General features: G+C 39.1%; 1 protein-coding gene across 1 annotated transcript in view; it reads right to left on the bottom strand.

Annotated features, from left to right (window-relative positions):
- Window positions 1-15136, bottom strand: part of PCDH15 (protocadherin related 15) — a gene marked incomplete at its 3' end in the record, with an annotated part of 1334501 nt that overhangs the window by 125444 nt on the left and 1193921 nt on the right. The window lies entirely within an intron of this gene.

The raw sequence follows: 15136 nt of genomic DNA, 5'->3' as shown, positions 1-15136 counted from the left end.
AAAAAAGTCTAAATTGTACAAATCTTAAAAATTTGTGAATTAAAAAATTTGACAACCAATGGGAATTTTCTTATAGCATCTGATCACTAAGTTTGATTTATGGGTGGGCACATATTTTTTACGGTGTATTTTCATGTTTCACTCTGTGACTGATTCTGATGTGTCCTTATCTTCTTTCTTTCTACCAAGTATAATCAAAATGCACTGCTTAATTTCTGAAGCAAATAATTATAGGAAAAAAAAAAAAAGAAAATATTTCTCAGAAGGCTTAGCCCAAACAAATCTCCCACTATTAACTCCTATACCTGTCATTCTTCTTATAATGTGCATTACTGGAACTCTTAAAATTTACTTTTTAAAGGTGGTATCTTGAGATGTAGTCTAGTTTGCTGTAGAATTCTCTGTGTAGATAAGGCTGCCCTTACACTTGAGGTGGCCTTCATACCTTGGTGTTCCCGGGTGCTGCTGAGATTACAGGCATGCACGCATCGCTGTGTTTGGCTTAATTACATTTATTTATTTGTTTATGTCTTTATTAGTTTTTTCCAAGAATTTCATGCAATACATTTCACTCATATTTACCCCCAACTCCTCCTGGGTCCATCCTCATCTCTCCTCCTACCCAACTCTGCCTCCACCCTTCAATTTTAAAAAGCATCATGCCCCATTTGTGCTACTCGGACACCCTTGACTGTGTGGCCCACCACTTGAGCATGGCCAACCTACCAAGGATCACATACTTAAAGAAAACTGACTCTTCTTATGGCAACCATCAGTTGCCTATAAACCCTTGGCCAGGCATGGGATTGTGCCAACCTCCCATCTCGATATAAGCATTTGCTTTATCTTGCCTTGTGCGTGTTGTCAGAGATGCTATGAGTTTGTACATACAGTTACAGTGTTGGGTCCAGAAAACACAGACTCCTTGTAGTCATCCATCACCTATGGATCCTATACTCTTTCCACCCACATCTTTCACAATGATCTCTAGGCCATGGGAGAAAGGAATATGGTATAGACATCTCATGTAGGCCTGACCATTCCACTGTCTTTCCCTACACTGTTATTAGTTGTGGGTCTCTGCTAGTCACCACTACTGATGAAAAAAAAAATCTTCTCTGATCAGGGTTGAGAGGTGGACTAATTTGTGTGTATATGTGCAAGTCATTAGGAGTCAGTTTGATACATTTAGCAGAATGGTAAATGTTTCCTAGTGCCTATGGCCTACCTAGCTACAAGTTCTTGGCACTAGTAACAGCACAAAGATTATACATTTAATATTATAGACCAAGATTAAAATCCAAGAAGAAATTGGTTGGCTACTCCCTTGACATGTATGCCACTACTGGATCACTGAGCATTTCTTGCCAGGCCAGTTGATATCGTAGCACAGATGGTTAACACTTGGGTAAGAGTGATGATTACTTTTCTCCTACAGTAGCATGTGCAGTACTCCTCAGCCTTATGGAAGCTAGCCAGTAGACATGAAGTTCCCAGGTTAGTCCCCGAATGAAGCACCTGGGTTAGTCCCACAGTGTTTTCTCTGTGTTCTGGGACTCAAGTATGTGGCATCTTCAGCCACAGGGTCTTACCCTCCTCCTGGAGAGTAAACAAGAGCAGTGCCAATGGCCGGTAGTGTTTAGGGATCCACTGGACTCCTTGCACAGTAACTCAAAAAGCGATAACCCATTCCTGGTACTGGAATTATTTGTTGACATGGGGTGTGTAATTGAGGCATTATTCCCCTGTTACAGGGTAACTCCCTTTAACTCCTCTTATCAATATGTATGCATATATCTTAGAAAGCTTTTTTTAGTTGCAGATTTAATTTTTGCTTTTTAAAAGAGGTCTTTAGTATCAGTTACCCCTCCCTTTATTCCTCTGTCCTCCAACCCTTCTCACTCTGTCATCTCCACTTAACTTTACTTGTTTTATTATTTCCCTTTATACCACTGCATCGTATTCCCCCTCCCTTGAAAGACTCCCCCTTACTGTGGCCCCTTATGAATTTCCTGACCCCTGCAGGAATTCCAAATGAAACACACATATCTAAAGATCAAAGCGAGCATCCACATCCCCAAATTATTAAAACCAAAACACATCATGCTTGTCTTTCTGGGTCTGGCTTAGCTCACTCAGAGTGTTTCCAGTTCCACCCATTTACCTGAGAAATTCATAATTATGCTTTTCTCAACAGATGAACAATATTTCATTGCGTAATTTTTTGCCCCCCCCCCAAAAAAAAAGGCAATGGGAAAAATGGAGACACTATGCTGGAAATGGAAGTGGGATGCAGAGTGAGATATGGTCACTTCCCAGCTGCCAGGATGGGAATCAGTCACATGACTTGTGTGAGAGTGGGCTCTGCCTCAAGACTCAAACAGGTGACAGTGCAACCCAGGATGCACTGGGGGTGGTGGTGGTGGTGGGGTATTTACATGCCTGTTTCTGCTGTCAGCACAGTCAGGACAGCTGATGTCCCAGGCAATGGAAGTCTGCCTACTGGTTATCTCAAACTCCCCTATTTTCTCTGCCTATTCTTCCTTTCTGAACCTCCACTGTACTGTCTGTTCACTATCTTGGCTCCCATTTCTCATAATGCCATGGGGTTATAATGGCATGGCATGCAATAACATCTTTCTTTTTTAAAAAAATTTATTTTATTAATTTATTCATATTACATCTCAATGGTTATCCCCTCCCTTGTATCCTCCCATTCCTTCCTCCCTCCCATTTTCCCCTTTCTCCCCTCCCCTATGACTGTGACTGAGGGGGACCTCCTCCCCCTGTATCTGCTCATAGGGTATCACGTCTCTTAATATCATCTTTTTTTAGCCACACACACTTTAGTTTTTCAAGTAGTCACATAGTATGACATCACATTGCCTTGCCTTGCTAGTAATGTCTCATTACATGCATGTAATTACGTACATTATATACCATGCATCCGTTACATGCAGCAGGTTTTACTCAGAAGAAATTTGATCAAAGATAACTCTAAGCTTATTGCTTTGAATAAATTTTTGCAACTAAAGTATGAAAAAGAAAGATTAATAGCTTTGTAATAACATATATGCAAAAATATATGACACAATTTTTCTTAGTTCATAAATTGATACTTGTTTAACATTTCTAATTGTTTTGGAAAATACATAGCACAATAATTCTTTTTCAATTAAATGGTTTAAAACATCTGAGTCATCTAGATAATAACTATCCTAAAATAACAGGATTTGTAGTATCCAAATGTTAGATCCCCTTTTTTACAGTATAAATAGGGATGAAACAATTATTTCACAGTTTAAAATAAAGCTTTATATTTGGGTTCAAGAAGTAGCAATAAAAGTAAATGTTATGCATGCTGAACAAAGTTCCTAATTATTTTAAATGCTCTGCAGTTTAGGGCATTTAAGTGTTTGTAAATAGATGTTATAAAAGTTCAGTGGTTCCAATCTGGCCCTATTGCTCTCCTTCTACAGAGAGACAAATCTAATTTATTTTGACATGTTGGAATTCAATATATTTGCAAATCAGTACCAATTAAGGAACCATTTTTATATCTGCTATGAGAAAATTTAATGAAAATGAGAAGAAATAAACACCCACTGAAACTCCTATTATTTGTAACCTTGTGGTAATTGTGCCAGGGTGACCTAATTCTGCACATTTATCTAAGAAAAATAGTACCAAGACAGGAATCTGCAGAGACAGCGGCAGTCCATGAGTCTCAGGGTGAGTGATAAATTAGAAACAATGAGTAAAGGATCAAGTGGGCAGAAGACCTTGATAAGAGGTTCAACTCTGCTCAGACTCACAAGGCACCTTCATCTTTATTGTCAAGATGAAAATATCTTCTAGGGTAACTGTATACTTTTTTTTTTCATTTTATGTCATTCTCATTAATAGGTTTTATCTGAATCTTTCCTAGCCGTTGGTCCTCACTCTTTAGCCCCGGATGAGTCTTTAGGAAAACTTCATTACATCAGTGTTCTCAGTGTCCTGAGACATGCTCCAAAGTTCTTCATGCGGCTCATGAAATGAGGCTCAGGAGTCCCTTTGGGGAAAGTTTGCAGATGTGAGTGTGAGGAATGTCGGACCCTTCTCCCTGGTGCCTCTTCCTTCCCTCCCTCTCTGGTTAGCATTATTCGGTTCTTTATCCATACTGACGGATGTCTGTCCAACAATCTGGAATTAAGCAACTAATGCTTCCTCTCAACTATAGTAGACCTCTGGTCCAGATGTTATGAGGTTTGAAAACTAGGGGAAATTTCCTATGGGCTTCATGTTACTAATATTTTTTAAAAGTTTATAAAAATGGGACAATATTATTTAAATGCCTCTGTTGGATATACTACAGGACTCCAATTTGCTTATGCCTAGCATATAGCAGACACTACATACGTTTTTGCCTATTATTGACATCACAGTTTTATGAATCACACTTATGCAAAGTTTACTTAAATACATAATCATGTGTGTTTGCCTTGTGCAGACTAAGAACACGCACACACACAGACACACACAGACACACACAGACACACACACACACACACACACACACACACACACACACACACACACAACCTACCCCCCTGCCTGGCCCAAGTATGTCCAGCAAGCTGATGTTATAAAATCTTTCCTCTGCTTTCTGGTTTTCTGTATTATACCTAAATGAAGATTATCTTTTAAATTTTTACTCTTTTTTTTTGCCACTCATAGATTCTTTTTGGCTTCATTCATGAACATATCTGCCAGGAGATGAAGTCTAGATACTTAGAAGTTTACACCAAAGTTTAAAAAGAATAAGAAGGAAAATCATTCAACAGTCAAACATCTTATTTTGCATTTAGTCATGGAGTGTTTTAAAACGTGTAATGTGTGCCTGTGAGCTACTGAAATAATATAGATCAAAGACTGAAGATGCAGTGGGTCTCACACTTTGGTGGTGATCATTTTGCCTCATTTAGATACACAGTTGCATATGAAATTATGGAAGACTCCAGAAAATGCATCCATTCAAGATCCTAGTTAGATGTTCACTAGCAAATGTGAATCATTTATACATTGGAGGATCCTAAACATCTTCAATGTAACAGAACTAAAACAGGGACTGTGTCTCTGATGGAGAGCTGGGCCAACAGGACTGGATCAGAGGACTGCTCAAGAAAAGAAAGGCTAATGGCAGTTATTCAGATAATTGGTAATGATGTCTAACAAAACATTTTTGTCATCTTGCCCAAAAAAAGAAGGTGGATTATGAGATAAACCATGATGAATGTCTTGAACACTATCGAATGTGTACAAGGTGCCAAAAGATACTGAAGTAGCTCATACGTATTCTTAATCTTATGGGTCAATGGAAAAATCAGTGCATTTTCCTGTCCATCCTATGGAGAAGGGGACATTTTGCTCCCCTGTGAATTTGAGCTGGTTTCCTGATGTACACGTGTCTATAGGGTGCGCGAGTATGGTAAGTCTGGGGTAGTATCGTGTGACTTTGCATCTCACACTGAAAAAGTACCGGGCTTCTGTTCCTCCCCAGTGGCAGCATGTGAAATCATCTGATATATATTTACCAAGGACAAGACAACACAAGGAGCGATGTCCAAGCATCCTCCAAAAGCTCAGCCACCTCCCTGCACTCCAGCAGGGTGCAGGAACAGGGATAATCAGAAAGTCCCCCAGTTTGATTAAACTTAAGCAGAATTTCTTCCAAGCTCTCAGTTCTTAGCTCTTTTGTTCTTACAGCTTTACACTAAAGAACCTGACATTGTTAATTGCTTCTGTAAAATGTTTAAGAAAAACCAGTCTTTCCAGATTTACAATTGAGACATTGCCATTGCCACTGACCAGGGACGCACGCTCTGACACACTGCCATCAGGACGGACATCTATCTATCCTGCTATTGGCCCCCATATCTGAGTATTCTGTTATATGCATTCCCTGACTTACACTGTAAAACTACCTCTACTACAGAACGTGGGAGGAACTTCCCAGCACAGGTTTTTTAACGAAAACCACTTTCCTAGGCAGCATGGAGCTTAGACTCAGCTCTGGCCTTCTCCATTATTACGGTAGCGTGTTATATTTTGTGTGGTTAATAGGCTAAGTTGGGTTTGTTTGCACGTCTGTCTCTTCTTGATAGCATCATATGTAAAGCCAGCTTAGACCAGCACAAGTTCTATCCAAGGAACGCACGGACCATAAGACTCACCCAGTGTGCCACAGTGTTCTGTGTTGATGCTTCCATCTTTTTGTAACTGAGAAAATTCTATCCCCAAAAATCTCCTCTGTTTTTCTATCTTATATTATTTGAATTTTATTCTAAATGTTATATAAATTAAATGTATTTGCTTATGTTGTATTGTACATATTATTTATTTTAATAATAAATATTCCTTAGGAAAAAAGTATCAGCCAGTGGCTATTTGTAACCAGCACATTTTAAAGAATGTTTATAAAGTGATATGTGCATACATCTCCACAGGAAAATTCTATAATGAGAAGGCTCCATTTATACATGTCTGGAAACAGGATATCAAAGCTATGGGGGCATATATTACAAATCAAAGGTGTTCACACTCTATTTAGTGAGACTAGGCATATACACGCCCAGAACTTACCTCTGAATTACACAGTCATTGATGTTATGCAATAGATGTCACTTTTTTTTTTTTTTTTTTTTTTGTCTACAATTGCCTGATCAGTCTTTTCCTATCATGTAATTTTTATGCATGTGATATTTTTCTGGGCATTGTTTAATGGAACATAATTATAAGAAAAATTATCCTTTTGGAGATGAGTTAAGTGGCACAGCTATTTAATACGGAAAACTAAAGATGAACGACTTCACCATTCATTATAAACTGAAAGTAAAAATATATTGTGGTTGTGAATCCACACTCACTGTGAAGATCTGACTTCCATATTCAGTGGTAAGCATGACTTTTTACAGTTAATGCCTTTCAAACTTCTCTTATAATAAGTTAAAAAAAAATAAGGCCCTTCATATTGCTCATAAGTCCTTTCGCAATTTGACGCAGCCTGAATCTCTAGGCTCATCAAGTCAGAACCTTACAGAACCTGGAAAGAGGACCCTCCAAACCATCCATATAACTGTGAGACATGAAGTCCAAACATAGAGAACAACGAGAGGCTGTCAACCATCTACAACTCAGAAGACGTGAGGAATTTCAATTCCATGTGGCAGAGAAAGTGCGTGCATTCTCCCTAAAGGTCCCAAGCCTTTCCTCAAACTCGAGAGGAACTCTGTTACGTTCAAGGGATGGCTTGAAAAGTGACAGAAGAGGCCCTGGGTGTTTCTCTTCAGGAAATATGAGATCTCATGTTGGACAATAGATCTATCCTAAAAGAGAGCAGTGTAAGCCTTCAAGTAGCACTATCTACAGTTGGATGTTTCCACAGATCTTCTCATCATTTTTGTAGTCTCTTCAACCATTTTCTACCTATACTCTTGTCCTTGCTGGTTAAAGGTCTTTAATTTCCATGATTGATACTAATGCCCGTTAATACAACAGAAATATAATTCTCTTGGCTAATGAAATCTCAGTAAACTGCCGTGAAAACATTGTTTCTACTTTTTATAATATAGTATGTAAAATGGAAATTACTGATTATAAATTATAATTTTTATCATTTTACATATCAGAAGGGAGACTATTAACTCTTTATTAAGTTTATAATAATTTAAATCCTTAATACAAAACTGTTCAGATTGAGTTTAAGTTTGAATTTATGTAAGTTTTACTATCATGAGTGATGAAATTAATTCACATTAATCAGCAACATGCCAATTTTTAATTTTAATATGGAAATTGTGAAGGTTACATTTTCATAAAGACTATTTGAAATTTCAAAAATATCAGGATGTTCTTCTGTATAATTATCTTTTATCTTTGTTTGATACATTAAAAATGAATTCTTTCTACTATTGTAGAAAGAATAACATTTCTCTAGGGTTAACAATCTTAAGGAATTAACAAAAATACATTTGGAACATTTGATCTTTTTCTTATTTCCATGTAGTTATAAATTTAAATTTTTATTTTCAGAGAAATCATACTTTAAAATGCACATAGTTTTTATTGTTTATAACTTTAAATTTGAAATATTTGACAACAAAAATTGGCACATCTCCATCATAAGTGAAAACCAAAGTTATATATACGTAGGCCCCTCTTTTTTTAATTTTAAAAATAATTATCTTTGGCTAATATTTTTTGATAAATTGAGTAAGACACTGCATTTTCCACTTGAAATCAATATTCACATTTGGACTGCATGGTCTATCTTAGACATGCTGACCTTTCCATGATATTTACTCTCAACCTGAAGGCAAGTGAATCCCAGTGTATGCAGGACTCAGTCTGCCATCCTCAGATGAAGATCAAATGCCACCCTTCAGGGGGCTAACACATTTGACCTCCAGGAGTCAATCCGTTCTCAGGTAATTACACAACCTTAATTACTACTGGGATTTTAGCATTTTTACACAGGTTAATGGAAAGACATGTTAAACGAATTTTCCATGATAATGCAATAACTTTCTAAGAGATGCTAAATAGTGAAAGACAGAAATCCTCTCATCACACATGGACGTGCTGTGGTATAGGTTGAAATTTGAGCCTATAGCCACAGGAGGGATACGTGAACCATATTTTAAGTACCCGGCTATGGAATTTTCCGTGGTATTTGTGTGAAGTATGTGTGTCTCACATCAGTCTTCAGTTAATGGTGAGGACAGTAAAGACACAGAGGGAGCAGGTTTGGACTATAACCTGAGGAGGACATGATTGTCATGTGTGGATGCACACTCAAGAGAGACGGTGTTCATTTCAATGACACAATGAAGTCTGAGATGTTGGGATGTTTTGCCAACATCTCTTCTTAATCTGACCCCGATTCACTGCCAATCCTCTCATATGGGAGTTCCCTATAAAGAGATTGCTACCTTTTAAGTCTCACCTTGGTAACTTGTTGTTGCAAAAATTTACTATTTTGATAGATAATATAATTTCAAGATATTTATGATTAGTTAGAAAAAATTCCAAGGAAAAACAAAGAGAAAGAAATTAATATTCATCATTCAAGTAGACCTTATTTAAATGTTTGTATATTAAAATTAGTAATTTGAACATACCTAATACATATTAATTTATATGCATGTTACATATTAATAACAACACCAGTTAGTGAAGTTTTCATTCCTAAACTGCCCAAACCATGTTAGGATACATACCAATTATGGATAGTATTGGATGCTACGTCACAGCCTCTCATGGTAGTGAGAATTTTGGAACTTTTGTTTCTTTGAAAAACACAGAAATATTATAAGAATATGCTCTTATTTTAATACCAGGTGTGGGGATATGGTGCTACTTTACAGTATGATTTGCTTAATGCTCTGGTGGGGCCATGATTTGACCAGCTGCAGATAGTTTCTGTGATTTATGGCATGTAGAGTTCTGGGGACTTTTCAGAGTATGACTAATACTAGGGCCCTGAGAAGCGGGGGAGGGTTGCTGGTTGGTTGCTAGTTGCTGTTGGTCATAGTTTGTTAAGTAGTTGCATGAAAGAAGAAAAAGGAGGAGGAGGAAGAGGAGGAGAAGGAGAAGGAGAAGAAGAAGGAGGAGGAGGAGGAGGAGGAGAAGGAGAAGAAGAAGAAGAAGAAGAAGAAGAAGAAGAAGAAGAAGAAGAAGAAGAAGAAGAAGAAGAAGAAGAATTAGATAATTTGATGGCAAAGGTCAAATTTGCCTCAAGGAACTTGACAACCCTAGTCAGCAGGAAATAGTCTAACAACACTGTCGCCCCCTTTCTGACCCATGACTGTATCCAGGGATCACATTCCTTTCCTCTCTATCCTTTCTCTCTCATATCTAGTGTTACGAGGTTGAAAGGGAAGAAGAAAGACAGTGGAGAAGAGTGGAAGAAAGTAGCAGAAAACACCAGTTACACTTTCGTGGAAGGCCTTAAACTCAGTTTTAGTCATCCTACTTAGAAAAGGGATGGAGTAATAGAATGGATGAACGCTCCAAGAAGAATGAATCAGAAATAATTTAAGAAAATGAATCTAATTGCCATCGTACTGGTATAGGAATAGCTTTCTAACATTCACATTGGTTCAAATACTGAAAGGGGCAAACTCTTTTTTTCCTTTTTTTATTAATTTATTCTTGTTACATCTCAATGGTTATCCCATCCCTTGTATCCTCCCATTCTTCCCTCCCTCCCATTTTCCCCTTATTCCCCTCCCCTATGACTGTTCCTGAGGGGGATTACCTCCCCCTGTATATGCTCATAGGGTATCAAGTCTCTTCTTGGTAACCTGCTGTCCTTCCTCTGAGTGTCACCAGGTCTCCCCCTCCAGGGGACATGGTCAAAGGTGAGGACCCAGAGTTCGTATGAAAGTCAGACCCCACTCTCCACTCTACTGTGGAGAATGTTCTGCTCAAACTCTTTAAAACTGAATGATTAAGACAGCTTACGCCCACGAGATGGTAAAATTAGTTTCCTTTGTAAGCCTGAAGATTTGAGTTTGATCCCCAAAACCAAAAAGAAGTGAGACAAGAGAACTGCCTTCATAAATTTGTCCACACGTACACACGGTGGTGACACATGCGGACCTTCCTTCGTAAACATATACACAGAATAAATAAAATTGAAAATTACAAAAAGAAAACCACCCCAGCATAACTAACCTTGTGGCAAGGATTTCAGTTAAACCAAGTAATAAATTATCACGATAAGTAAGAAGTCTCCATGGTCTGAGCCAACCATGGCAGGAGAAAAGTTGGAGAACAGATTTTTTTTTAAGAAGGCGATTCTAGTTTTAAGTGCAAGCCAAGTTGTGAGAAATGGTTTAAATAAAGATGCAAGGCTACTTTCTCACACACACATGCACGCATGCTTACACACACACACACACACACACACACACACACACACACACAAAAAAAAAAAACTCTCCCTCTTCTCTCTCTCTCTCTCTCTCTCTCTCTCTCTCTCTCTCTTTCTCTCTCTCTCTCTCTCCCTCTCTCTCCCCGCCTCTCTCTAATAGTGTATAGCACTCCAGGTAGGTGCTATTACTTGAACGTTATTCACTGCAAAGAGGAAAAAATAAAAGACATAATTAAAGCAAAAGAAAAAGAATCTGGAAAGATTTCGAGGACAGGATATGTTTCAGCAACGAAGTGCTTATAGCTCTTTAAAAGCATTGTTTTAGGGAAAGGTAGGAGAGTTGGGATGAGGGTAGAGGTCAGGATGGAGGATCAGTACAGTCCTATTGGTGTGTTACATCATTATATGTATGATCTTGTTTTAAACTTGGTTAGATCGAGGTGTCCTGGAAGATGAGGCGAGCATACTTCTGGGTGTGAATCTGAGGGTAATTACAGAGAGGATTCACTATTGGAGAAGGGCCTATCGTGAAGGTGGTTGGTGCTATCCCATAGGTTGAGGCCCTAATAGAATTCATGGGGATGAAGGAGGGTCCCTGGGTACCCGCTTTCTCCAATCCCCACTTCTTGCCAGCCATGAACAGAGATGCACTAATTGCCAATCGACATGTGAGACAAGGCTGGGCTTTCCAGTTGCTCAGCCATCCATGTTTGCGAGTTTCTCCTTTTGGGAGTCTGAGTGATCTAAATGGCAGTTCCAATATACACAGAACAGCAGGCTCAGTGGGAGATGCTGGCGTGATTATCAAGAATTCAGTTTAAATTCCTGACATAAATGGATAGTTCATCTTTACATGAGGCCATCTGTTGGAAACGAATTTTCCCCAGGGAACCTAGACATCACCACTGGACATTGGCTTCAATCATCAAGGCAATGCTGTCTGCTTATATTTTCTATTATTTTCCCCCAAATTTCCTAGGTTCTGGTAGAAGGCAAAGCCATCATTTTCAGTACCAAATGCTATTGAATCCACTTTAACAATAACACTGATTCTTATGTAGGGTTCTAGCCATAAACAATAAGCTACAAGATTGCCAAATCTCCTTTCTGATTCACAATAACAAGGACTTGAGGCAACCAGGGATAGCCTGAAGCTGCTAGAAATTTCTTCAAGGTCAGAACAAGAACCCTCTTATAGGTCTTTTGACTTCTTTTAATTATGTCACGGGATAATAGGCAATTTATTTGTTCTCTAAGTTAACAATTTTACTAATAGAATCTATTTGTGGTTAGTATTTATATATTCAGACACGGTCAGAAATGTTAAATTATTTATTGAGCACAACACTTGGGTTTTTCAAAGTTAGTATTGAACAAGGAAGGACACATAGAAAAGAAAGCTAAATGAACAATGCCCAGATTCTCATTGTGACCTTCTCCTCAGAGTTGGAAGGTTTTAGATGAAGGAGAAAAGGATCAGTGTGAAGCTCTGAGGATGTGAGCAGCCCAGGAACAAGCCATGTTCCACGCTGTGGCTCAGAGGAAGGATAAGATGTCCTGAGCCAACCTAGAAGAAGAACATTATGATGGACGGATCTAGGCCTGGGGGTCCTGAGCAAACTAAGGCACCAGCCAAGGACAATACAGGCCGTAAACTTCAAACCCCTACCCAGATCTAGCCAATGAACAGGACATTCTCCACAGTTGAGTGGAGAGTGGGGTCTGACTTTCACATGAACTCTGGTGCTCCATATTTGACCACGTCCCCTGCATGGGGAGACCTGGTGGCACTCAGAGGAAGGATAGCAGGCTACCAAGAAGAGACTTGATACCTTATGAGCATATACAGGGGGAGGAGGTCCCCCTCAGTGATAGTCATAGGGGAGGGGAATAAGGGGAAAATGAGAGGGAGGAAGGAATGGGAGGATACAAGGGATGGGATAACAATTGAGATGTACTATGAATAAATTAATAAAATATATTTTTATAAAAGATGTCCTGAGCCTACAAAAGGGGAAATGTTGCTCACTCCACCACCAGCTGTGGTTTGTTTGTTGCTCTTTTTCCCTCTTCGAGTTTCCAAGGATGGACTAGAATTAAGGTAAACAGTCAGGAGAAGCAAAGCGGGAATTTCATTTACCAGAATTTCATTGCCAGGGTACCAGCAAAGATGACAACAAACACAACGTCTTAGTTGGGGTTTATTTCAGCTCACAGTTCCTGTCAGAGCCCATCATCAAGGCAAGTCAAAGTACGGACTCAAACAGGACAGGACCTGCAGGCAAGATCCGACACAGAGGTTATGAAGGGTGCTGCTTACTGGGTTGCTCCCCATTGCTTGCTCAGCCTGCTTTCTTATAGAACCCATCCTGGGGATGGCTCCACCCACAATGGGCTGGCCCCTCCTTCATCAATCAATTATTAAGGGAAAGCCTACAGGCTTGCTTACAGCATGGAGGCATTTTCTCAGTTGAGTTTCTTTCTTCCCACATGACTCTAGCCTGTATCAAGCTGACATGAAACTAGCAAAAACTACCATGTGAATTTGTCACCTTGGTGCTGGAAACACCTGAGGTAATCTATCTAGCAAACCTCTCCAACAGCAGAAAACTGTACCCATAGCAACCTGGAGACAAAGCACTCCTTAACAGGCAAGTAGAGGGACAGTAATGATGCGCAGTATGGGGGAACACATGGTTTAGAATATTCTGTTCTAATTCTAATTATATATATAATTATAAAGCACTGAATTCAAATACAAAAAAATGGATGAACTTCAGTGTCACCAGAGATCGCTTTTGCTCTTGAGCTTCAACTAGTAATCATCTTCCAACTTCCAAATTGTCTCAGAAGAGATTTATTTATTTAAATGCTCTGGAATGTAGTGGAGAGTTCATCATCTCCCTTAAACTGATGTTGACACCGAGTCACAGATCTGGAACGTCTATCTGTACTGTGATGGATGACCCCCCCCTCCCTTCAGGTCAGCTCAGTAGCATGCAATTGGGTATCTCTAAAGCTTGTTTCCCCAGTATGGTTGTGCCACCCTCTCCTTGTGGATCGTGTCTTAATGGCATACTGTGTTTACAGTAGGTACATTTGTTTCTATTGCAGTAACCACTTCATTGAAAATATTTTGAGATTAAAATTGCTGTTGTTGTATGGTTGCTTTGTGATTGTGTACTTATAATGAGGATGTTTGCCGCCCTTCAACTGTCTTGAAGGTAATATAGAGATTATTTACCAACATAATGGGCGAATGTTCCCCGTACATTAATCAGGACCAACATCGGGATTGAGAAAAGATGATGGCGTTGACATTGGGTTCCAGGACATTTTAGAAATTCAATCTCTCTTGAAACAAACTAGAAGTTAAATGACGAGACTGAGTAAGGCTCAAGAATGGTAGATATTTCTGATGGTAACAGAAATATAAACCACATACATACGTCACATCATATATAGGGATATATACATCTGTGCCCATATAAGGAGAGTTCATAAATAGTTGATTTTCTTTGCCATGTGGAGACATAGCAAGAAGATAGCTTTAAGAAAGACAGGATAGGAATCTTAGCCTGATCTTGCTGGTGCCTCAGAGAATCTTGGATGGCCATCACCATTGAAAAATAAAGTCTATGACATGGTCATGTAGCTTTCATTCCTAAGTGTCCTTGTTTAATATTACTTTTTAAAAATGAAAATATTTTGCTTAATGAATAATTAAGAGTTTCTAAAGAACATTATGATGGGCAGATCTGGGCCCAGGGGTCCTGCTCAAACTATGGCACCAGCCAAGGACTATACGTGCAGTAAACTTTGAACCCCTACCCAGAACTAGCCAATGGACAGGACATTCTCCACAGTTGAGTGGAGAGTGGGGACTGACTTTCACATGAACTCTGGTGCCCCATATTTGACCATGTCCCCTGGATGGGGAGACCTGGTGGCACTCAGAGGAAGGATAGCAGGTTACCAAGAAGAGACTTGATACCCTATGAGCATATGCAGGGGGAGGAGGTCCCCCTCAGTCACAGTCATAGGGGAGGGGAGTAGGGGGAAAATGAGAGAGAGGGAAGAATGGGAGGATACAAGGGATGGGATAACCATTGAGATGTGATATGAATAAATTAATAAAATATATTTAAAAAAGAGCTTCTGAGTATAGATATTAACTGTAGTGAGGGTCTATTAATGAAATTGGTAACTTAGAAATCA

Source organism: Acomys minous, assembly GCF_964271855.1.
Source record: "Acomys minous genome assembly, chromosome: 13".
NCBI classification, from domain to species: Eukaryota; Metazoa; Chordata; class Mammalia; order Rodentia; family Muridae; genus Acomys; species Acomys minous.
This window is presented reverse-complemented; position numbering and strand designations above follow the sequence as displayed.